Source organism: Leptinotarsa decemlineata, unplaced genomic scaffold (assembly GCF_025532065.1).
Source record: "Leptinotarsa decemlineata unplaced genomic scaffold, Ldec_3_MD MMD2_tig00003798_RagTag_RagTag, whole genome shotgun sequence".
Taxonomy (NCBI): domain Eukaryota; kingdom Metazoa; phylum Arthropoda; class Insecta; order Coleoptera; family Chrysomelidae; genus Leptinotarsa; species Leptinotarsa decemlineata.
This window is the reverse complement of record NW_027412596.1, coordinates 991,976-1,019,725: the sequence shown is the minus strand read 5'-3', so window position 1 is coordinate 1,019,725 and position 27,750 is coordinate 991,976. Positions and strand designations below refer to the sequence as shown.

The window sequence follows — 27,750 nt, the reverse complement described above, 5'->3', positions numbered from 1 at the left end:
AGTACATTACTCTTTCTACAAACCTTTTCAAAAATTGTAATTCTCACTCACAAGTAAGTAAAGATCCCATATTCAACATTGATGTAATGATTTAATTAAAAAATTATTTGAAGTTAATCAGATTGACGAACCCACAAAAAAACGTGTGACTAATAATACTTGGACCTTGTTCAAATGTTATGCTTTGAAAAAATACATAAACCAATTCTCTCTGTTAGACCTATTATTGCTTCATTTCTCATACATATTTTAACTGAAGCTCTTGTATTCGACAATCAATATTCTATTGAAGATTCATTTGATATTTTCTCTCCATTCAATGAAATGAAATTACCAGAAAACTATGTAATTGCTAGCTCATATGTTGGAACTCTTTTCAGCAATGTCTATTTAGGTGCTTATCCCAGATGTATCGATAAAAAATTTGAACGTATTAGTCAGATATGTGGTATTCATAAAGACGAATTCTTTCATTTTATCACTTTTTTTTTTGATAATACATATTCCTCTTCTAATTTATAAACAAAATTTCGGTACTCCAATGAAAGCTGAGTTATGTCATGTCATAGATACCTGCTAGATTCGATTTCACAGGTACTTTTCTCCAAACTCGTTTTATAAAAAAATATTTTATTGACATTATCATTTTTCTTTCTCAACAGTTCATCATTGAAACTGAAAATAATAAGCAATGGGTTCTTTTCCTCGACACTAAAGTCATTAAAACACCAGATAATACTCTCCCCATAGATTGGTATCGCAAGCCTATCAGTTCTGGTAGGTTCCTGAACAATTGGTCATACCACAATCAGTCGACGAACTTTAACTTGGCCAAGCAAATGAAAAACCGCATTTTGAAGATTTCAGGTCCTTTTTTTCATTCAAAAAACTCAAATATACTCTCTCAATTATTTACCAATAACTCGTATCCAGACCCTACCCTGAGGAAGATATTATTTAGAGCGTCATCCATTGACGTTCAAGTCGATAATAACAACAAGTTGGATAGTATATACAGTCTGACAATATGAAAATTTGGAATAATTCACGTCCAGTTAGGATACTTTTTTTTGCTTTTCTATACATCAATGATACGACACCTCAATTATGTGGATTATTCTGAAATTCGAATGTAAAAAAGCTTTCAGAACTATACTAATCATCAATAAATTGTTTTCAGAATTTGAAGATAACACCCAAATAACTTTTTCAATTGATCTGTTCCACATAATGTATGAAATGTAGCGATGAATATATTGGTTGAACGTCAGGATTACTCAAACATAGAATCAGTTCACATAAAAGTGATTGTAGTTTACATCCTGAAAAATGTGCTCTTGGTAATTATGTTTTCAAGAAAGGTCATAAAATGAACTATAATTCAACTGAGCAACGACTGACTGGTCTTCAGCTGTTCAGTTATTCAAAATAATGAACAAAATATCAGTGACATCTGCAATTCAGAAAGCAAATATGCTTGATATATTCTGTCCATAAAATTCTTTGACGATGGTTTTCATAAAGATGGCTTCTTCCATTTTATCACTTTCCTTTTCGATTCATTTTTTTTTCTCTGAAACTCTCGAAGAAAACAATTCAAACTCTTTGCATCAGTCATGGTTCATCAACGTGATAAATTGAAGTTATAATTTTTAATTTTCGTAAACCAGTGGCCTAGTTACAATAGTTTGTGTTCATATTTTCCCTCGTATTTTCTTTGGACAACTGAAATATCGAACAAGTATTTGAAATCAGTTAGGCTCATCGATACCCAACCTTAATTTCATGACATTCCATTCGCCTAAAAGTGAAGGTGTCTGAGATATTTGCGAAAAACCGCAGATATATTCTGAGAAGAGACATAACATCCTGTGTGAAATAATCGCATGATGCAACTTTTTTATAATATAGAGAAATAATTGTTAACCTCCTGATCATTTTTTAATGTTTGGAGTATTTAAAGCATAGTACCGGTAAGTCAGAATGAGACTGGCAAACTCAACTTCAATTCGTCATGTTATTCGAACGAATCGATTTCGTAAATTCACCGATTTGTGACCGTACAATTTTGTATAATTATTATTTCGAAACATCAACTGACAAACCCAGCCTCAAATTTTAATACCTCTGTCAGATAAGAATTAAAGCCCGAAATAATATTTGCGAAAAACTGAAAATGAGTGTCATTATCAAAAAAGCCATTTCTAGAAAGATATTTTCCAAACATGTTGTTTTTCGTGAAAGAAAACAATTATTGTGTATTTATATCTACTCAAATGAAATAAAAAAGGCTTGAAGTAAATGTTCGAATAGACCACTATTTTGTTCAATACACAATTGGCATCTCCGTACCATTGACTGCCGTGTACGCTTTGGAATATTCCTGTATGTGTGTCATATATTAACGTACATGCTGGTAAAATTCTTGCCGTTGAATCTTCAGCAGATTCTACAGGTGTCAAATACATCAGGGATTTGGGGTATCTCCTCAAAAAAAAGTCTAGTGACGTTAAATCCAGAGAACGTGCAGGCCAGTGTATGGGACCACGTCTACCTATCCACCGATCATGGAATGTTCCATCCAGAAATTGATAAAGGATTCCTTGAAAATAGGCCGGTGTTGTATCATATCTAAACCACATCCTTTGACGAACCAATAGAGGTAATTCATCAAATAGCTCAGGTAAAACATGTTCAAGAAAATCTTGGTAGTTCTCTGTCCATTTAAACGGGGAGAGAGAAGATATGGTCCAACGATATGATTTTCGATATTTCCTTCCCAAATATTGACTGCAAACTTCTGTTGGTAGCCTTTTCTAAACATTACATGCGGATTTTGTTCATTTAATGAATGGATATTTCTACTATTGATACTAATAAAATACCCTTCTATTCTGAAACTTGCCTCATCTGTGTATAAAACATATTTGGGAAAGTCGTTTGCTCCTTCATACATCCTCAAAAACCATTCAAAAAATAATCCACGGGGCCATAATCACTAGCATCTAGGGTCATCACCTTCTGCAGGCGAAATGGGTTCAACAGTTGTTCACATGCTACCCGACTTACTGTTGATTGTGACACTTGTAAACTATACGAAATTGCCCGAGTGCTTGTAAAAGGATCTGCAGCTAATTGTTCAAGAACTTGTCCTTCCGTAACATTATCTCTTGTTCTGCTCGTTACCACAATGTTGTTTACCGAATTTGAAGGACCCCGTTTTCTTCAATGGTCGATGCACAGCAATAAAAGTAGTGAAATGTGTATGACGTTTGTTTGGATATCTATTTTTATATAATTCAGTAGCGGCTCTGGCACTTCCCCCTGTTTCATCATAAACGAAATGCATATTTGTATATTCTTCAAATGAATAATCCATTTTGACACGATCTTCACTGACTGAAATGACGACAGATGAATTAACAACAATACAAACTTGTTTGGTTTTCTTTCAATCATGTCTATTGTAAGTATCGATATATCAGTTTGTTTCTACCGGGAACAATGTCGGTCTGATTCAGACTCATCCGAACCATCTATTCAATCATTCCATTATCTCCTAAGGATGCTTACTATGTCACTTGACTGTACTTTTCCTAATTTTTTTTCTTTCGATTCGTGATAACTTATTTCAAAGTCGAACTTTCCAGGCTAGTTTGTATGCCATTGATCATTGCATGAAAAATACACAATTTTTCTATTCTTGTTCTTTTTCAAAACTATATGCTGAATGGACTAATTTTTCTCGATGAACCAACTAGAGAATGAAATTCAACAAATCAATAGTACTTATCTTCGGTTTTATCGTAAGAAAGTAGCATTATGCGATCATTACACATAGGAAATTACGTTGATATTCACGACATATCTTTTTCTCAATTATCTCAGAAACTTTCATTTCCAGACACATAGACTGTTATGACTTTAGGTTGACTATCGATGGGGCTCATTAATCAATTCACTTGTCCAAAGAAAATTCGTTCAAATAATATGACGAATAAAGAAACGGAGTTTTTCGGTCTCATTTTGACTTAACTGTACCATGTTATGAATACTCCCAACCGAAAAATGTTCAGGAAGTTGATAATTATTCCTATGTTATAAGAAAGTTGCATTTTGCGATTATTGCACCCAGAAGTTTATGTGTCTTCTCAGAACATATCTTCAGTTTTTCGCAAATATCATAGAAACCTTCACTTTGAGGCAAATGAAATGATGACTTTTAGGTTGATTTTCGATGAGCCTTACTGATGTCAAACGCTCATTTATCAATTCAATTGTCCGAAGAAAAAAAATATATATATACGATCAATTTGATATTATCAGTGTCAATAATAATATCAAATTGATTTACATCGACAGACGAATTATAACTACAAATTATAATGTTATGATTGAAATAGGTTGGATGAAGAAAATGGATAGTCTTCAAAACGTCATCAGATGTTACATATTCATTCTCATATGCGGGATTTCATAAATTCAAGTTATTGAATTTATTATATTTTTCTTCAATAAGTTGATTTATCGAATGAGGTAATTTTGTGCTTTTTACATTTGTATTGAATTTTATATTTAATATACTGATTATTTTATAGATCTGTAGAAGGGATCAATCCTGAATAAAAAACTTTTTCAAATATAAAGTGTCCTTCTCAAAATCAAATATCTGAACAAAATTAGTTTTCAGGATATTTCAATTATCTTCGCATCATACAGAATATATTTTCGGAAGATTTATAATAGTTCGACGCCTATTAATACTAACTTTAACGCAATATGATCGAAAGTGCCGGCCGCCTCTTTTGACGTTTTTCGTCACAAGTAACTATTTTAATGGCTCGTTAGCGGCGACCTCAAGGAGCATTGCGGGTAGAAATATCTCAGTAACTTCGTGGATGGGTTGCAGTGCTACTCGCTTGAGACGACTATGTTGCTCTCTTCGATGTACGGGTATGTTGGCATTCTTGAAATTCTTTTACTCTCAAACAGTACCGAATGTACTATAGTACAAAAACAACTCATGTTTTTGTCTAATAATAAAAATTTATGAAAGAACAACAACATAAAATATTTTATGGAACCTGACTTTAATCATTGTTACGATCTTCATTCGGGTTTGAACTGTATCCTAACGTTTCGCCAGCACGAGTGGCTGGCTTCTTCAGAGGTTTATGTATCTTGATGGTTTACCGATGGTTCAAAGGCCTCCTAAACATGGAACTAGTATGTATGAGAGAAGCCCAATATACAGAGGAATTCAATTTCTAAATCATCTGCCTGCCTGTATAAAATTGGAAGACAACGTCAATGTTTTCAAAAGAAAACTCAAAAACTTTCTATGCAATGAATGTTACTATGGCATATCAGAATTTATGAGAAAAAGATAACGTTAGTTATGACCCTCGGATGCCCTTATTTTTATTATAACCTTCAATACTTTCAATATTGTCATTTCATCTGATTTCATGTATACATTATGTTTGAGAATGAAGAATCATGTCTGTCAGCTCACTACTAAGTTTCGTCATCTGATTAGAAAAGTAAAGTACCAAGAATAAAAATGATCTCGTTCTATTTTTCTCCGTAATGAGTCTAGATATTGGTTACACAGGCACATAAAAATATGATCAGTTGCAGATGAGCGCTGTTTTGATATATCTATAACCAATTTTTCTTCAAACTTGGACACGATTCAACTCCACTATATTAATTCCGCTATGTCTTTGAATATACTGATTGATAGAATATTTCTCTACGAATTCAAATTGAACCAGAGTGCTGCCAAAACAGCCCAAAAAATCAACCAGGAATGACACATAGTTATATATGCATTTTATAATTGATAAGTATGCCGCGGCACAAAATCTCTTGAACGATGATCTAGATTTGCGCAATCATCTATCAAGTGAACATGATTCAAAACTCAATAATAATGAATTTTAGATTGCAGAAAAATCTAAATTATTACTAAATCTAAATTATTTATATTTCCCTTGTTATGGTACCATTACCGTTAACTGTCCCTTATCACGCTTTTATTAGCTTCACCTGTATGTATGTATGTTTGTTTGTTGTAACTCTCCTTTTCATTTCATATTTATTCCCGTTTAAATGCTCGGGATTTGTATTTGACAGAATTATCGACATTATTTCTTGATCTATTCGCGGGCAGATGGCGATGTACGTAACCTCTTCGAAATAATTCGAACTCACTTTACATGTATTTCTTCATTTGGAAAAAGTATTTTTTCTTATTAACACGCGCGCTTGCTGCCTTATTTGTAACCATCCTTTGCACGGCTGCTGCCTTCCTTGGGCTTGATAGCTGATTTTCAAGCTCCCTCTCCGGAATCGAAAAATAGTAATGGTAATTTTTTTGAACAATATACGGCTGATTGATTACAAATTTTGGATAAAATGAATATAGTTTAAAAATACTAAAAAATACGATTTTATTGCGCACGAAACTCAAAAATGAAAAATAAATATAGTTTGAAAAAACTAAAAAACACGTTTTCAAAGAACATCGAACTGAACATTATTTTTTATGAATAAGCTCAAAATAATAAACGAACGAAAAAATCAGTATTATTGTGAAAAAAGCGTGGGCGTTTTGTGCCATATTTTTTGTAAATCAAGCGCCCGTTGCTTTTTCAAAATTATACTAGTATTTTTCGTTTTCGTTATTGTTTCGAACTTATTAAAAAAAAATTTTGACTTTTTAGTTCGATGTTCTTTAAAAGCGTGTTTTTTTATTTTTTTCAAACTATATTCATTAAAATTTTCTGTATGTTCGCGTGGAGTTTGTTGGTTGAGTTTGAGAAGCTCTCAGCTAGACTTTACCAATGTGTACCAGAATACCACCATTTCTCTGTGTATAGTTCTTTGCATTTTCAATGAAGCCGATTTATTATTATCATTATTATTCGACAATGATAGTGTTAATGAACGCACTGTTCAACATTGGTTTACAAAATTTGAAATTTCGTTCCGGAGATTTCAGCTTCGAAGATGAACCCCGAATTGGTTGACTCAAAGTATTTTTGGACAAGCATTTGACGACCTAGGTGGAGACTGACCCATTACAACGATGCGTGGGATGGCAGAAGAACTGGGTGCACAGACCATACACCCTAGACGGTTCACGACAATGCTAAACAACAGAGACGGAAAAAAGCGCCATCTGAAGATTTGTATCAGTACTATTGTGACGGACGCGGGATATTCAAATGTTGTATATAGTTGGAATATTCATTTTATTCAAATGTTTTTTGTAAATTTCAGCGCATTGTTTAGAGTCTCAAACTACAATTTACATTGAGTGTTGTGTGGACTTCAAACAATACGCTGAAATTTCCAAAAACAATGTGAAAATTATAGTTAGAACAAATTCTTAACCACTGCTTTATGTTGTAGGGCAATAAGGTTTAAAAAAAACAGCTGAATCATTATAGATTTTTCATTCAAAACATTTCAACATTGAACATTTTGTGTGATTATATGTTCAGGTTGCTCAGAATTCTTTTTCTTCATTCTGTTCAAACGAATTTTATTGGCTTGTAATTTAATTACTTTTGTACCTGTATACAGTTTCGATTTTCCCTGTATAATTTGATTTACACGCTTGCACCAATTATGTGTGATAGTTGTTATGGTGAATTTTATAACAAATTGGATTATATTATTTTTATGTTCCTCTTTGTTGCAAGATAAGAATTCAAAGCTAACCTTGCTTCTTATTGTATTTTCAATTATACGAATTAAATGTTTGGAGTATGGTTATTTATATAAACAATAGTTTATCACTTCTAGTGAACGATCCACCATATTCTCTAAACGAAATTAACAAATTTTGGTGTGAATGATAATTCATTGAGAACATACAATTCTTACAAACTGAACATGAAACAGTTTTCCTGATTTTTTTCAGAATATAACCAGCTACGTAATTTGTGGCCAATTCATGTAATAAATTGATGGATGTAGCCGTTACTATGTGGTAGGAGATCATGATGAAAAGAGAAATGAAAATTTCTATGTTTTTTACCACTTTCATTTGTAACTAACGTTACTGCAGTTTCTTCCTATATGGACATTTTCAAACAATAAACTAAGAATGATTCATTACATTCGCTAATATATACCATTCAGGTACTTGAGTACCTACCTGAATTTAGAGTTCACAATGCGCATGTGCCAATTTTAAAACCGGAGAGTAAATTAAATCGATTTGGTCATTTAACAGGTTGCACTCGCAATGTTTATGCTTGTGAATTTCCAAGGACTCTAAATAATTGAGTTTGCAACCCTTCCTTGCATAGTGCAGAATTTCCGTATCGTTTAGATTCGGAAACTTGTGGTTGCATGCCAAGGAATGGTTTGAAAACATCGAATCATTTTTTCCCAGTCTGAAGGACCTTTCATGTTCAGCATACCGTTTTTGGAAATTTCGTCCGCATTGTCCCACATAAACACTATTACACTCCGGAAACTTAAGCTTATAAACTCCAGATTTTTCCAACTTGTCGACCTTATCTTTGGCATTGAAAAGAGAATGAGATAACCTGGCATGTGGTCTGAATGCTACTTCCACATTGTTTTTTCTGAAGAAACCTGCGATAATTTCTTTTCTTTTTCCAAAACGCAGGGTAACGCTAACAACATATTTTGGAAAAAGAACAGAAATTATCGCAGGTTTCTTCAGAAAAAACAATGTGGAAGTAGGATTCAGACCACATGCCAGGTTATCTCATTTTCTTTTCAATGACAAAGATAAGGTCGACAAGTTGGAAAAATCTGGAGTTTATAAGCTTAAGTGTCCGGATATTTTGGATCCAGGAGATCCTGATTCAACCTTCTTGTTAATAACTAAGAAAAATCTTCTGATTTCAAAACACCCCAAATTGATTTCATGTTCTTTAAAGTGAAAGACCAGTTTTTGAAACTTGGAGGTCTTGAAACTGCATCTTTTGAAACTGCATCGTGTCCAGAAGGGGCAATGCTTCTCATTTCCACAAGTCGAGATGGTCAGATTCATCTGTTGAACCAGCTCGTAAACATTTTCCACGATCAGGAAGTTTGGTGGAACCATTTACTGAATCAAATAAACGGTCGAAAAAATTCAATAATTCAGCAGTGTCCTCAACATTTTCCCCACATTTTCGCTGTGTATCTGCAAGAAAACAAAGTTCAATAACATATACATCATGTTGGATACTAATAATGCTAACTACTTGTATGCATACAATTAGTCTGTACCTTTTCTATTCCGAAGCTAAAACACAGACAGCATACAAAGGTATATTTTTTGTGAAAACTTCAAGTGGAAACTTATTTTGATGGAAATAACATTTGTTTGTCACTTCTTCCAACATGGAGAATTTAAATGGTTTGGTTGAATTCTAGTTTGAAACACAAAATGGCTGAAAATACACCCATAATCATTATTTTCTTACCAAGTTGACTAACTAAACGCAGTATTGCAGCCAACCTTTAGGTAAATATTTGGGAAGCGTGCTTGACCTTTATCTTCTTTAATTTATTTTCATGAATATGCTCATCAGTTAAGTGTGGTAGAACCTCCAAGCCATCAACTGCCTCCATTATCACTCTTATAAAGTAGTTCAATATGTTTCCATCTTGCTGTTTTGTTAATATTGCCTATGGTATAACACAAGTCTCTCTTTATTAAATTGTTTTGAAGTCCTTTCAGTGAATGTGAAGGGTCAAAAATTGGATATATTTTTGAATTTGCAACTTCTAATGAACCATGTCGGTAACTGTCTATGCTTCCAGATCTATAATATTTTTATTTTGTCTCTTGAATTAAATTATTTATAACACTTGAATTATTTTGATCGCATATCACAGTTATGGGTTTAAGGCTTATGTTTATAAGCTTTTGTATAATAACCACTAATACATGTTTTATTTGTAAAGTTGATTCACCGCCGTCACACGAAAAATGGTATGATATAGGCGCTTCCCACTGTGTTATCAATTCTCTAACCATAAATACTAGTACATGGTCAGCTGAAGAATGTCCTCTATTTTCCTCTATATCTTCAAATCCTTCTATGAAACCAGAATGCTCATTGAAATGAAGGCTGGGCATGATAGCCATTTCATCAAATAATATGGCCATATAATTTTCAGAAGAATCCTTATCAGCTATCAACTTTTGTAATGAATCACAAAGTACATCATTTATACCTGGTCCCCCCACAATTTCTGCTAGAGGCCTAGTCAGTGTAGATTTACTGGGTAAAGTGAAAATTTTTGAAACAACTGAGTAAGACTTAACTGATATGGTGACAATAGTGCACTGCCTGCATTACCTAAAAAAGAGATCAAATTTTATTAATTCAAAAATAATGTTATAATGCTAATGTTATACTAAAACTACATTAAAATGATTCTATTGAAGTGAAAAAGGTGCACTACGGCTATGCGCTAATTTCATACCAAGAGCTATTATCCAATGAACTCAGATTTCATGCATCAATTTTCGCCAATATGAATATGAAATTTTTGACATGACTCATGTATCTCTATCCTTCAAAATGTAGAGTGTTGAAAAAAGAGAGTAATACACTGACTCTGCACGAGTTCTGCCAAAATAATTCGATATATGTCTGTATGTTTATATTCATTACCTTCAATACTGTGATGAGATTCGTTCAATTCTGGAATCTCCATGACTAACTCATCAAATTGAGTACTTTCTTGAGCAGAATTATTTAAAGACTTAGATGTTGATGGAGTATCATATACATCATTTGGGCCCGTTGAACCTATAAAAAAGTCTGTTTCATTCAAGTTTCACGAATTAAAATTTTTACTCACCAGAAAGATTTAGAGTTGGAACAGCGTTCCCAAATAACTTGTGAGACCAAGCAGAAATGTATTTTGCCTCAAAATGACTATCACTCAGCCTTCTAGCACCGTAAACTTCTTTCGGGTCCATTTCCATCAGTTCCAAGTTAGTAATTACCAGTATCCATTTCTTGAACCTATTTATATCTTCATCTGGATTAGGGAACGCATGTCTCATACTAGATATACTTTTGCAATAAGGAACGCAACATTTGTTGTGGTAAATCATTGTAAAATAATCAAAATAACGAAATAAATAATCACTAGGGTACACAGTCAGACAACAACACCACAGACCAACAACACATGAGTGACATGAGTCACATGACCATCTTTAATATATTATGCACATGTTCTTCTTCTTCTTATCTTTGAAATACATCACAAACCACAAGAATATATGTGGGTCCGTAACATAAAACCAAAGAACAAATTCACAGTGCCATCTTAAGATTTGTATCGGGACTAAAAAAGGGATTCAAGGTGAAGTAACCTACGGGAACCCTCTAGGGTATATGGTCTGTGACTGGGTGTCAGCTCCCGTGCTGTGGGTGCCCCTTGATTTGGACGATCCACAGAATTTTTCACGTTTCGAAGTATATTCTTCGTTTCTTCTGCGCAACCAATACGATCTTTTATAAGATTGTATCGTCACATGTGAATGAAAGTGGATCCTCTAGTTAGACACCGATGAGACACCCAGGTCTTTCCAAAGGCGAACACCCGCCAAAGAGAGAACACAACAGAAAAAGTCCTATCCTGCTTCACGACAACGTCCGTCCGCACGTTTCACAAATCACCGTTCGAAAATCAAATGAAATGGGCGTTCTACTTCACCCACTCTGGTCTGGGGAGTATCAGACCTTTCGCCAACTGAGTATTATCTTCTCAAGCACTTCGATAATTTTGTTATCGATAATTTTCTCATCGATAAAACTTTCGCCAATCAGGACCAGTCAAAAAATTCCTTCGTCGACTTCATCGAATCCCGAGCAAACAATTTTCATGCTGACGGTATCAATCGACTTGTGTTACGTTCAGCGTATTTCGATTTGTTTCAATGAATTTCACATGAAAGTAATGTTGGCATAAGATAGTCTTTCTGAAGATACGGAATCAACTACCTAGAAGTTTGCTCACCATAGCCCCATATAGACACAAATATTTGAATTTTATAGTGACTCATCGAAATCTATTGTTATTGAGTTTTTGAAAATATTTCAAATTTGAAGTACATAACTTTGCAATTATTCACATTATCATTTCCGATGGAATCCGACAACCCTCAAAGGTCGAAACGAATGCGATCTGAGAAGGACTGAAAATAATTCATCACAACAAAATTTATCAGTAAAAAAACCAACGTAATTTAGGTGATTTTATGTATGATTAACGGAAACATGGTAAAATAGTTTGAGCATAGAATATATTCATTTTGATGGATAAAACGTTACCACTTACTTTACTAGACACTTATCTTGGTGACAAAAAGCATTGGTTCACAAAAATGAGTAAATTTCAGGACGCTTCTCTTTTGAAGTGCTGTGTGCGAAATTTGTGCTGTCTGTTTTATTCTTGATAGAGAAACGTTTCTTTAGACGCCTTTTCAGACACTTTTTCAGATGAGTTATTCAGTGCTTCAGATTATTGTGAGAAACATTTTGAAAATATTTAAGTCTGGGCGATCTGAATATCGATTATTCATTTGAGAGGGAAAAGAAAACTTTGCTTAGTGATGCACTGGAATGTTTCAATTTAGCTTGTGAAAGTATTGAACCAACAAGAATTTTCACTTATTCAGACGGGTGAATCAGTATTTTGAAAATTGGTTACTTTTCAACGATGTGTTTCAAACATTTCATTTGGAGAGATTTGTGTATATATGTATCGTTTATTTAACACAAGCTAATGCAGTTACAATATTAGTCTTAATCTAGGTTAAAAATTTAAATGTCACAATTAAAATTTAAAATTTAAAATCATGTACATTGAAACATATAAATAAAAACAGCACAATAAATAAAATAAAAAGAAAAAAAAAACTGTATTAGCAGGTTCCTATACTGAACACTTTGTAGGTCTAAAAGGTGCACTTTTAATTTTCTTTTAAATATATTTAGAGAGGTAGCATTCTTAATATCCTCCGGTAGTTCGTTGAATGCTTGAACTCCTTTAATGAAAACTGTATTATTTGAATTGACATTACTAGTCTGACGTATATGAAAGTTATTGCGACTTCTTGTATTGTATTCATGATATTCAAAGTTATACTTTAATTTGTCACTTAAATATACATGAACATCACCAGTTTTAATTTTAAAAATAAATATTAATGCTAAATAACGAAAGTAATTTTTTACTGATAACCATTTTAATGTATTCAACATTAATGTTATATGTGTTCTTCTATCACAAGATGATATTACTCTCATTCCTCTATTTTGAAGTTTCTGAAGTCTTCCAATTTCATTTTGGTTTAGTAAGTACAAGATGGTTCCACAATAGGAAAAATGAGGTAAAATTAAGCTATTATACAAAAGTAAAAGCGACCATTGGTTTAAGTGCTTAGATTGCCTACTTAAGTAATTAATTTTGAATGCTATTGTTTTAATAATATATGAAGCATGTTCCTTAAAAAACATTCTATTATCTACAATTACACCCAAATATTTAATTTTTCTTACTAACTCAATTTTATCATTTGATATTTTAATATTGCAATTATATTTTTTGAAGTCATGGTACTGCTTGTCATTTCCTATAATCATGAATTTTGTTTTATTTTTATTAATTTTTAACGAGTTGAAGCAGCACCAGTTATATACAGATTTGAGTGTCTCATTTAATACATTAATTATATCAAGCAGATCATTTGATGCATAATATATTAAAGTATCATCTGCAAACAGATGAACATAGCATCTATCAATTATAAATGAAATATCATCGATATACAATAAAAATAGAAGAGGACCTAACACGCTACCTTGCGGTACACCACACTCGTTTATAATTTCTGAAGATAAAATGTTATTTAATTTTAATTTCTGTTTTTTATTATCTAAATATTCCATCATCCATTTTAAAGCATCATCAATAATACCAAAGCTTTCTAGTTTTCTAATAAGTAAAGAGCGGTTAACAGTTTCAAATGCCCTCTGAAGATCTAAAAAAACAGCACCTGTGATTAATTTATTATTTTGGTTTAGTTTCCACTCATCTAAAACATACTGCAGTGCTGTTTCGCAACTGTGTTTGCCCCTAAATCCTGACTGTACACAATTTAACAAACTATTTTTTTCTAAATATTCAACAAGTTGCCTATAACTACTTTTTCCAATACTTTCTCAATAGTACAGAGCATATTGATTGGTCTTAGATCAGATGCCTTATTCAAATTAGCAACTTTAGCAATTGGTGTTATAGTTGAAATTTTTAAGATTGATGGAATGGTACTGGTTTCTATAGAAGTATTTATGACATTAATTAAGGGCATTGCAACATTATCAAAACAATTTTTTAAAAGTTCTGCATTTATATCATCAGGACTTCCTTTATTTGCCATTTCAAAAATAATTTCCTTTAAAGTATCTCTGTTAATTAATTTAAAACTTTTTAAGTAGATATTGTTAGTTCTATTTACAACAGGAAAATCTGGACCAACATAATCTATATTGTTGACTATTTCTTTGATACTGTCAACGTAATATTTGTTTAAAACCTCGGGCATTTCACATATATCTTTCACAACTTGATTTTCACTCACCTCAATCTCCGTGAATCTAAGTTCTTTATTATTTTTAGGTGTCATTTCCTTCAATATCTTCCACAATTTAACAGAGTTTTGTTTGTTATTTTCAATTTGTTGTTCATAGTATTTACTTTTTTCTCGTCGAATTACTTTAACTGCTAAATTTCTTGTCTGTTTGTATTTCTCTAGATTTGAAGGAGATTTGTTTAAAATATATGCCTGATAACTAATATCCCTAGCTCGGGTAGCTTTTTGAACAGTGTCATTTCACCAATTTTTATACTTGGGAAAAATCTTAATATCTTTTATTGGTGCTAATTCATCTAATATTTTTATAAGCTTTAAATAAAAGTCATTGTATCTTTGATTTATATCTAGTCTATAATTCCATTGTATTTCAGCTAGTTTTTCATTTATTTTAAGATAGTCAATATTTCTACTACGGCTTCTTATTACTACAGGTTCTCTATCATGTAAACTGTCATTGGTATAGATCAATATATTAAAATGTGTACTTATTTTGGGAATCTTTTTAATTTGTATACAGACGTTTTCCGAATTTGTAAAAACTAGATCTATAATTGAACCACCGTTATCGTTATTAGATGGATGAGTAATATCATTGACTATATTCTTTAGACCATTGTCAGAAATAAAATGCTTTAATTTAACACTAGCTGTTGTATCTACCAGCCAATCAATGTTAAAATCACCCGTAACAACTATATTACAGTTATTGTCACATAAATATGTCACTACAATGCTTTCAAAAAAGTCTAGAAATATTGGAATAGATCCATTTGGTGATCGATATAAACTAACCCCAATATAACGTTTTTAAACATGAATTTAATCATCATAAGCCAGTACTGCTTTGGTTCACCAAATGACCTATGTATGTAAATCTGGCAGATCATTGGTGCTTATGGAATACCAGATCTCAAACATAACGAATTTGTGATTCAGATAGTGCTGATTTGACCCACCGTAAATCATCCCATCAGTGGTGCCAGGCGAAACCTCGAATGCGCTGCTGGACTCAACTGTCTTTAAAGAACAAGCCTGAATAGGTGAGGTTGATAATATCCCGTGACGAAGACACCATGCATGGGATCAACACGGAAATCAGTTCTCGAATATCAAAGATATACAAGGCTCACCAAGGCAATCAGTTGCGAAGCCAAGCATTGACATCGACCGTCGACGAGATTCGTTCTCTTTCTTCCACTGCAGCTTTTACCGCAAAGCAACGTGTTTTTTCAAGGACAAAATACAAGCACCACAAGAAAATCCTCAAGGCGCTTTCAGAGCGGTGCCTGTGCGAAAGTAGCCATTTACATTGAATTTTAATCGCTGGAGACTAAATCCATTTGGAAAAACATTCTCCAGAAGTTTATTTCACATAAACGCAACTCTCCAGATGGAAAAGTTCTTGAACAGTGAATTTCGAAGTGTACTGATTTGAACTTCAAAACGATGAGCAGCCACAGTCCGTCGCGAATTTTTGATATGTACCGCTCATGATGGAGTCAAATGTGCCAAGTCACTCGAGTACTTCTCGTGAAAGTATCTATAGAGGAGAAACTGAATTCCAACCTTCTTTCGAAAGTCCAGGCTATCAAGGTTGCACGTGATGTTCGCGTCTCCAATCAGGCATATGGCTCTTTTCTGGATGAAATAGAGCAACTTTGGGGTATTTTTGGAAGCAGAGCCCCATTCATGAGAACAATACTCCAAAGAAGGTCTTATCTGACGTCTATGAAGCATCAAAGGTTGCTGAAATGTTTACAGTTTTTTGGTTCGGAACAGTGTTCCAAGCTTTTGAGAAGCAACCATCGCAATTCCAGCGACATGATTGTGCCAAGACATATTGGTGCATTTCATCAGTTCGGACTTCCATTGTCTAATATAATATGAATTTATTTGAAATCCCTGAAAGAAATTGAAAAGATTAACCGAAAATAACAATTTTATTGAACAAACAAATATGAAGCCACCAACGTCATCAACATGAGTTCCCGCCCACTCACGGATGTGGAGGAATCTTTGTTGAGGAAAAGTCTGAACTTCGCCAATGCACCAACATCTGTGCCCACTTTAGAAAATCAGAGAACAGCTAGCTCGAGAACCAGTTCCAACTTCTAACGTAAGCAATACGTAGAGACAACACCATCGAGATCTTGCTTGCAGATAAGGGAAACGCTACTGGATACTGATCTTTACGAACAGAAGATCGAAGAGTTGCTTCAGAAAGGAAAAAACACGAAGATCATGAGAGACCCTACTTCATCAATTGAAAGGAAGTTGTACCAGACTTTGAAAAAAAACACCGAGTCTATTTTTCGGCAAAAGAGAGATGATCGTTAACACCGCACCACAGTAACCCCTTTCACTTGACTACTCAAAATCCACAAAAAGAATGTTCCGCTCAGACCGATCATTAGCTCCACAGAATTAAGCCACTCAGAACTTGTCCAGATTTCTACTACCAATAATAAAACCATTGCAAGGTGAAACATCATCTTTTGTGATTTTGTGAAAAATTCAAGGCATTTCGTTGAACTTTCAAAGAGCAGGATCAACTGATCAGTTTCGACGTGAAAAGTCTCTACACTAACGTTCCTGTCGAAGAAGCACTTCAAATCATACAGAAGAAGCTATTCGAAGATGGGGACCTGAAAGATAAAACAAACTTACCGATACAAGTAATCATGGAATAACTAGGATGCTGTGTACGAAACTGCTACTGCCTAGTGAAGGACTAACTCTTTACGCAAGATGAGGGACTGCCACTTTCACCGGTTATAGCTAATATATATATATATATATATATATATATATATATATATATATATATATATATATATATATATATATATATATATATATATATGTAGTGATTTGAAACTCTGACTATTGAAGAAGCCCACAAGAAGCCCCGAGTCTGGTTGAGATACGTAGATGACACCTTCATAATATGGAACCATGTGAATGCAGAACTAGATACTTTCCTGAAGCACATCAACAACGAAAGTCCTTCCATCACTTTCACAGTGGAGAAGGAAGTCCACAATGAATTGCCTTTCTTAGACGTATTGGTGAAGAGGACCGACACCAAATGGGAAACATCTGTATATCGAAAATTCACTCACACAGGACAGTATCCGAACCAGAAATCCAACCACCATCAATCGTCTAAGAGAGAAATCATCAAGACTCTACTAGACCGTGCTTTCGTGCTCTGTAATACAAAGGAAGGTCTCGAAAAGGAACTAGGCATCATCAAAAATGACCTTCAACGGAATGGTTACTCCAGAGTGATGATAGAACAGGCTTCAGCTAGAAGACAGCAAGAGCTCCATAAGGAAGAGAAGCCGCCCCAACCAGTACCTGTACTTCTCTACATCAGAGGATTATCGGAAAGGGTCCAAGTATAACATCAGGACCTGCTTCAGATCTGGGAATACTATCCGTAGCAGCCTCACGGAAACCAGGCCACCAAACGCGGACTGCGATTCTAAGAATTGCATTTACCGGATATCCTGGGAGTGCGGAGAATCATACCATTGGTGAAACTAAGAGGCCATTGAAAGTTCGCAATGCAGAGCACAAGAAACCCACACAGCGAGGAGAAACTAGCAAATCCGGAATAGCAGAGCATGTTTGGAATCATCAACATAGTATCAAGTGGGCTCAAGCTGAAATTCAAAGAAACCGCGTTTATGTTGTCCAACAACGCATTCAGTCAAGCCAGCGTAACATATGGAAACCTCTTATCAAGCGAAAATGACCAACTCCCGCCAAACGGTCATCTCTCGCTAAAACCAATAAACCGGAGAAAGGGAAGAGGGGATAAGTGAAAGCAGTTATCAGATGATTGTGGATACTTACAATCGAAACGTCGTGACATAACTTGGTTTGGAATCTTTCAATTTTTATCTTTCATTTTTTGTTAATAATATTTTTAATTTTCAGCTTTTATTATTATTTCAATTTTTTGGTTGTGGTTTGTATGTTATTTCTTTGTAATTTCAGTTTTTGTTTAATAAAATTGTTATTTTCGGTTATTAATAATTTTTTCAGGGATTTCAAATCAATTCATATTATATTAGACAATGAAAGTCCGAACTGATGAAATTCACCACAAAACATTGTCAACTACCTTCAAAAAAACATATTGGTGTCCATTTTAACCTCCAACAAACTTATCGAAGCAGAAAGCGGGATTGTCTGACCTGACATCATTATATCTGGTTCGGAGTCAATTATCTTCTTGGATAAAAACCGATGCCTGGGTTTTTGTGGCATTGAATTGAACCTGGTTACTTTCACTTCAATCCTCATTGAAATATGCGACCTCCTGCTGCCGGTGAAGACGTACTTTTGTAACCGATGTCTTGGAGTCCAAATGAAATGACGAGACAAGTGTGCTGTCATCAGCGATGCAATCCATTGGATTCTTGTTTTTTTTTTCAATTTATTTCAGGAAGTTGAAGAGCTATACACAAAAATGCCATAGCATCGAAATTTGCCCCGCAAACCCTCATGCCACACACGATCAAAGGCCTTAGAAATATCAAGCGCAACAACTCTTGTTTCTCCATATGTTTTTCGATTGCGTATTGTCAACTATGAGTGACACACAAAAGAAGGTCGTCTGTTGATCTTTGTTTCCGAAAGCCATATTGACGATCGCTCAAGATGTTGAAGCCTTCCAAATATTTGATGGTTCACGACTTCCTTCATGATTTTTGGTATCACCGATACCAAAGCGACTGGTCTGTAGTTATTTGAAAGATTTTTCTTGCCTTTTTTGGGAATAGGCTGATGGCGAGCAATCTCTCGATGAGAATGAAGAACCCCTTTCTTGTAAGACAGGTTGAAAAGTCTGCAAAATACTGGTGCGAGTTAATTTGAGTACTTTTTAGGTATGATGACGGACAGTAAAATAGGGCCAAACGCATGTTGATATCGAGCTGTTTCCAAATTCAATTGCAATTGAACCGCCCGCTTGTATTAGTGGTGGAATTTGGTGGTGAATTTTGTAAAGTTCTGATTAACAGATTTAGCAGAAGAATCTAGATCCGTTGGTTTGGCAAGCAGTTTATCCCTAATTCTCTGATTGTAAATGTCTTTGCTTTTATTTATCCTAACTTCGTAGCTGTTAGGAGCATTAACGGTTCAGCGGTTTTCGGCACTGGGATTTTTGCACCACTGCTGATAGGCGGGATTTTTGAAGGCAACAGCTTGCTCGATATTTTTGTTGAATCAAGTTTTGTCGTTGGGAAGTCATTTCATTGAAAACGGAATATATGCATCCATGAATGATAGAATAACTTTCGTGACTTCAGAAACACAACTTGATGGATCTTTAGAGCTGAGACAAACATTTAGCCATGGAAAACTTCGGAAATGTTCTAGAAGATCCTCCTGTTCAGCTGATCTGTAATGATAAACTTTGCGCGGCTTAGATTATTCCCCAACATTTATCAGTAATTCAGTCAACACTGAAATGACTTTGTGGTCAGAAGATTCCAATGGATACCTTACAGTGACTGCATAAATTTTTGGATTGGTTCTTAGGTATAGATCCAGAAGACTAGCGTATTCTCCATCACGGTCAAGAATCCTGGTTGGCTCATTTATAATTTGAGTAAGTCGGCTGCTTATTGCAAAAGTCTCAGCTTCGCGACCTTGTTCGTCGTTGGTATTTGAAAATTTGAGCCATTCGATATTGTGGACATTGAAGTCACCGCATATGGAAATTTCAGCATTGGGATGGTTGATTTGCGGAAAGTAAATGGTGTTTGCAAGTGATTGTTCCCTATATTGTGTATAGGTGGTCGATAAACGCAGCATATGAATTTGGTGATCTTCTGTGATATTATTTTGAACCAAAAAACATCAATGTTTCGGGGTTCCAGCATTTCCGCTCGTTGATAGTAGGAGACCAGAGTCCAAACACAACGCATCTGTGAATCAACATTAGACAGCGCTGAGCCGACACGCCGTATGTATCATCAGTGGTGCTAGGCTGGGTAAGTGATGTCGATGACATCTCTCATTATGAATATGCCATATGTGGGATCCACAGAGGAAATAATCCTCTAATATAAAAGACGAACGAGCTTTTTCATGGCAAGCGGATGTAAAGGCAGGCAAGCTTCGAGATCGACTGACGACGAGATTCGGTCACTGGCTTGCTCTCCAGCTTTTACCGCAAGACATATAGTGGAAGACAAGAGTCGGCAGTCGATCTCGAAGCTGGGCTTCACAACTGCTCGCCATGGTAGACCTCGTTTATCGTCTATATTCGATGACGGCAAGGTCGATGACGGAAAGATGTCATCGACCTCACCATTTGTGCTTATGTTCTGAAATGAAAACTGTCTCAACTCCAAACAAAAATAGATTCAAAGACACCAGTTCTATTAATAACAAATTCGAAAATCTTTATCGGTTTCAAACTATTTTGAATAATCGCATTTGAAACTTTTTATAATATCCACTGTGCTTGTGATTTTTTTTTTAATTTACTTTCCTTTTGGATATGTTCGACATGTCCCGTTGTAGAAAGTTCCGCTAATCCTGATCAAAACGATCATAAAATAATACCATTGGTTGTGAACGAAATTATTCATATCTGTCTAGAAAAATCTGTTTAAAATCTGTTTTTCCGTTGATCAGCTGTCGCCCCCATACGAACGACAACTCTCAGAAGTTGAGAAACTTGTGCGAGCAAAAGACTAACGAGGTCTTACCTTTTAACGTGTAATTCCTAACATGGAACACGGAATCCTAACATATGAAAGATAACTTGCGAGATCTACTTTGGTCAAGAAAAAAATCAACGATTCAGATATAGTCATAACAATGAATCAAAAGAATTACACGATACCAAGCATTCATTTTATCAGAGCTGTCTTGAATCATCACAAAAAGCAGAAACAAATATGGAGTATCTAAATTAGATTTTTTCATTCAATTGAATGTCAACAAATTTCTCGATAAGATAAGTCACCTGAGCTACCTTTCAGTGAGAAAAATATAAATTGTTGTCTTGTTTAATTAGGAATAGGTAAAAATACGCTTGCCATTGTTCTCAAATTACCGATCCGTTCAATTTTCTCTGAAAGAAACAAATAGTCATTCATTCAAGACATGTTCTGATGGAATTTCACCCTACATATTAAAATACAACAAACAACTTTTGATATCACTTTATATGTTCAACTTCTGCATGAATAACAAAGTGAATCAGAACCACCATCAAACAGTTGATAAACCAATGATTGTTCTCCATCACGTTTGTACAGAAATATATATTTATATAGAGTGATGGAATTTTTGTTTCACACTGGTAGTTCATGACAAGGATTCTTAACAAAGTGAAAGTTATTATTTGAAACACAAGCGTGTTAACATAAAACACTTGTGTTCAACAGAAACTCGTTTTTCTTTCGGTTTTTCGCTACCTAAGCATATCAAAAATGATCATAAATCAACTCTCCTGTCTGAAACATTGTTCTTTTTTCTCATACTTGACCATAGAATTCAATTTCATGTAAAAACAACATCGATCCAAAATTTGTTCGCCTTTTCCCTTCGGAACAATGCGATTCGAATTGAATAACCTGAAACTGAAACTGAAAACTTGCACCTGTTATGAAGGGGTTATTGTGAGCGTCGTTGAGAAAATGAAGTTTATGACAATGATAGATTTTCGAAAGGACTAGTAGGTATTGTGTGGATGTAGTTAGTTAACTCAATAAAAAGATACAGGGTTCCACACTCAGATTGTAAGGAACTTAGTTGGAAAGAAAATAATTGGCAAAATAAATTCATTCTACAAATAAAATTGAGGTATAAGAAAAATATGAATAAATGAGTGTAACTGACGATCAAGCATTGATTGAATGGGACTGGCCGATACTTGATGCAAATCGATAACAAAACTTACAGATAAATTTTATTTTGATCTTCAGTATGAAAGTTTTACAAAACTGCTACACGTGCTACACAAGAGCTTCCTCAAGCAGAATTTGATCAACTTATTTAGAAAATTACAAATATTTGAACTGAAATTTTTCTCGCGGCCTCTTGGAATCGAGTGCATTTCCTTTATGGCTTCATGACTTTAGAGTTTAGAGTGAAAATCTGTTAGTTTGCTATCAAAACTATGGTTATTCGCAATCTCTTTCAGTAGATTCAGTAGGGATTCTCAACACAAAACCCAGCATTTTGAGACATTTTGCCACAATTTCTGATACTTGAAGGTTAATATTAATTTCGCTATCAAATTCAACTCCTAGATCGCGAATAAATGTTTCTCTTTTAGGAGCTATATTATTCAATTAATATTCAAAGAATATATAAAGTATATTCAAATAATTTTAGCGAACGTGATTGACACTCATCAATGTTTACCTCTGACAAATTATTTCTACACCACATGGTGTAGAAATAATTTGCAATTCAGCATCTTCCCGGTAAGTACGTGCTCGATAAAGTTTTAGATCATCAGCCAACGAGATTTTTTGAATATTTGAAAACAAACTCTATTTCCGATACAAACAAGTTGAACAACAGTTGGCCCATATGGGACCCCTGCGGTACCCCTGATGGAACCTGAATGTAGATTTTGTATCTCCGTATCTCACAGACAGAGTTCTACCAGTTAAGAAGCTATCAATTACTTGCAAGACATTTCCGCCTATACCAAGCGCTTGAATTTCAGATATAAGTAGGCCGTGGTTGACCCTATCAAAGGCTTTGGAAAAGTCAGTATAGACTGAGTCAACTTGTAGCCTTCTCCCAAGATTTTCAGTTAAGTAGTTTGTGTGAAGAGCAAGGTTAGTACAAGTGGATTTACCTTTTGAGAAACCGTGTTGTTAGGAATTGAGTACAGACTTAAAGTCCCAGGAAAGTTTTTTTGCGATCATAGAATCAAACATCTTAGCCATCTCTGACTGATTGCAAACTGCTCTTTAATTCCTAATACTTTTCGTATCTCCTAATTCATGTATTGGTTACAGGAAGCTATGTTTCCAATAATCTGGAAAGGTGCCTAGAGAAAAAATTTGATTGAAGATGTTTCGTAATGGGATTGCTGAAGTGTATAGATATGTGTGTATGAAAAATAAAGGTATCCCATCAGGTTCCATTGAGAGGTTAGGTGAAACAGAGAGAACGTAATCTATTATATCCGTAGCAGTAATACTGTAATTGTTGATATACTTTATTTTCAAAATTATATTCAGGGGTAAAATTCACTGTCTGGTTATTATATACAGTTGAAAAATAAATGACAAACAAATTGACAATTTCAGAAGTATTATTACCGACTTCATTTTCATAAAACATGGCTAAAGGTAACTCATAATCCTTCCTTTTACTCTGAATATAACCCCAAAAGGCCTTTGGATTATCAGAAATATTGTCTTCAATTTTATTATTGTAATTTTCATAGAACTGATCTCGAATAGCTTTACAACGGTTTAAAAATCTGTTTTTTCGTTAATCAGCTGTCGCCCCCATACAAACAACAACTCTCAGAAGCTGAGAAACTTGAGCGAGCTAAGGACTAACGAGGTTTTACCTGTCGGATATAATCCAACGCCCTTCGTGGTATTAGCCAGGGGAGTAGTTGTTTTCTGATAGGCGTCAGTCCATTAAACCTACCGTGTAGGTATATGGACACTGGCCTGAACGTTTAAAGTTCATTTGCTTTAGATTTGTTGACTGCCAGTCTTCAAGCATAGCCCATTGACTAATAAGAAAGTTTTTCTTCCTTATTCAGAGGAATCGGGCAGACTACGGATATGCAGTTGGTTAGTACCTCGTCCACTAGATGGAGTGACATTTTGTGATGTTCACTCCAACTTCGGAAGAGGAATGAAATACTCTGAAAGAATTCCGATTTTCAATTATGGAATATCATTGACTTCAGGTCGATGATGGTCACTATCTTGCACTGACGAGTGGCTGATGAGTCCGAAACCGGTCTGGAAGTGTGCTCGTTCCTAAATTGAGGGTCGACTCTTTCAGTTGTATTGTCAATTGCATATGCAGGAAATTTTCGTGAAGATTCCTGCACTGACGCCTGTCGGATATAATCCAATGCCCTTCGTGGTATTAGCCAGGGGAGTAGTTGTTTTCTGATAGGCGTCAGTCCATTAAATCTACTGTGTAGGTATATGGAGACTGGCCTGAACGTTCAAAGTCCATTTGCTTTAGATTTGAGGTCTTACCTTTTTCAACGTGTGATTCCTAACACGGTTGCATCCCAGCTTCAATCAGATGAATTCTTTCGAAAAATATCTGGTCGAGGCGGGAATCGAACCCACGGCCTTCCGATCGTGAGTCGGACGCACTAATTCCACAACTGTCCCTCAATTCACACAAATCATAACAGCCATTAATGTTACCTGTTTCCTTACATCTTTCATGAGTGTTTCATTGTCGTAAATCATTTTTCTGAGATTAGAACTCAACCAAGAGAGAAAGATAGAAGTTTTGAATTTTTTCAAAGGAATAAATAGGTGAATTGCCTGATAAATAATGTCATAAAAACAATGGATGTTATTATTAGCATCTGAGTTACAGAGAATTTAAATTTCGATTTCCCGCATAGATAACGTAGTCGAACAACTTTGTTAACAGATACTTGATATTTGGTTCATGTTTGTTGTATCCAATGAACCAAAGAACATACGATATATGAGCATATGTGCCCAGTGTTCTGGCACATATAAGTACAATAACAACCTGTTATAGGGTTATCATTTGCATTTGTGTGCTGTATGTATATTATATATTTCGTGTCATTGCGATGACGAAAAAAAACTCTGAAACAAAGTTATCCGGAATATAGAAGTGACGTATCGGAATGAAGTTACTTTGTTGCTTCCCTCTGATTTGAATCTTGTACATAAAATGGAACAATTCTCAATTGATATGTACCGACAGTCAGATCTCATAAATAATCCAGAGTCAGCCTAGGAAAATAAGGAAAATGATGATGATCCAATGGTATCCATCTTCCTCGTCTCCTCCTGAGATTTTCTTCCTCTATTATGTTCTGTACCGTATTTATCTGGCGAGATTCTTCCAGAATCAATTGGGCTAATTATTTATCTGCTCACCTCATTCTAATGACTGGGTGGTTTTTGTTAGTAATTGCTTCACCAGTAAGAAGAAAGTTCCTCAAATGATAAATGTGATGGATTGATGTTGTGGTCGAAAAAAACTTATAGATTGATTTCATGTGTCCATTGCGCGCTTTAATTGTCCTACGGGTTTTGGTCACGAGGCGAGAGGCATTAACCTCTTCAGTAGTTTGTTCATTCTGTACACAGTAGATGATTTTATGTACAATACCTTATTCTTCCAGAAGAGGAATGGAGTCTTTATAATCACGATCGACAACAAAAATGTCATCCTCAACAAATCAGTTTCTTATCCTAATAGTGTCTCGCTAAAAATCGTTTCACAAAGTTAACGCGTCGTTGTTTCTGTGGTCGGAAAAGTGAGGTCCTTAAATTGACGAAATATAATCGTTGGGAGCAACAATATTGGTTGGCTTCAATAAATGGTAATTTTTGTGTCTGCAGTACGACTGACGAAGTACTTTGAAAGTCTTGCTTTTCAACAGTTCACAATAGGTCTGATCCATGTATGCAATGGCTTTACGCTGTACAGGGAAAGCCCTTGTTTAAGTTTGCAAAAAAAATTCACCTTCTGCTGGTACAGTATCGCAGTAGGTATAGATATTGCGGAACGGATCCTTATTTATCGGAATCATCGATTTGAATTCTTCATCTGTGAAACTCTCTTCTTCCTGGTAATCCCGTTGTGGCATGTTCTGTACATTCCTAAGTTCTTGTAAGAAAATCAACACATTCATTTTTTCTATTCTACGAGTACGTGATCGGAAATTGAACTGCATCCCAGGAATAATTTGTCTCAGGAAAAAACCGTTCATATCCAAGTGATGTATGCAAAACCTAACATTATCTCTGATATAAATGTTTTTCAAAATAAAAACATTGACTCGGCACTTCAGAGTCAACCGATTTAGATTGGGTCTAGCGTTACACACTACGCAAGATTCGTTCGAAGTTTGTTTCAAAATATTCAGCTTGAGAAATGCCCAGTATTCTCCCAAAGCAGTAATCTCCCCTATTGCAATTCAGGTACAGTCTTGTTTTCTTCATTATTCACCCCATCTAATTTTGCTATTCGTTGTATACACATATGAAACTTTGATTTTGAATACAACTCATCAGAGAGGTATGAAATATCCAATAAACAGGCAAAAGATTCAAACTTTAAAAAAATCTTTTATTTATTTGTTTTTAAATATACATTACATGATACATTACTAATAATATGTCATCATGATAACCAATAGACAACTGGTAACTTGATCGAAAAAATATGATACCGGTTGAAATATTAGCGGATGAAGTTGATAAAACTATGTGACAATCTAGGAATGCGATTATGGAATGGTTGGTTCAATTATATGATGACTAAAAATCAATGCAAGGTTATGTGAATCACATAATCCCATCCTGTGAATCCAGAGAATCGATCAAGACATTGAAAAGTACTTCTCATCAATGTTATACTTCAATAAATCGTGCTACAAGTTATTTCGTATATATTTATAGTGTTGTAACTTGCAACCTTATCAATAGGTATACCCATTTTTCCTTACATCCATTATTTTTCCTTGTATCAGCCCCTATACCGGGTGATACAGACTCAGGGTACACCCCTTTTTTCTCCTTTATTTCTTTAGCAATATTTCTGAAACTGGAAACATTGAATTTGCTCACTGGATGGCACTTTTTTACATATTTTTAAAACAAATTCAACTTCCGGTTTTTCCGAAAAAAACAAACAACTTTCGGTTTTCAAATAGGACATCCTCTAGATTATCACAAGTTCAGTTAGAGATGGTGTTTGATGGTGTTATCTCTAATGACTACGGAAATATCGCCATTTATTTTATACATACCTTGCAATATAACACGGCATATTTCCCCCGTTTCACTACCAAATTCCACATTTTGCCGACTTGTAGTTTTTCTCAAAAATTGTCCATTATTTTTTGT

General features: G+C 34.6%; 1 long non-coding RNA gene across 1 annotated transcript in view; it reads left to right on the top strand.

Moving 5' to 3' along the window:
* The window catches only part of LOC141483657 (uncharacterized), a 123,766-nt gene that overhangs the window by 1,452 nt on the left and 94,564 nt on the right, over positions 1-27,750 (top strand). The gene's annotated exons all lie outside the window — the stretch shown is intronic.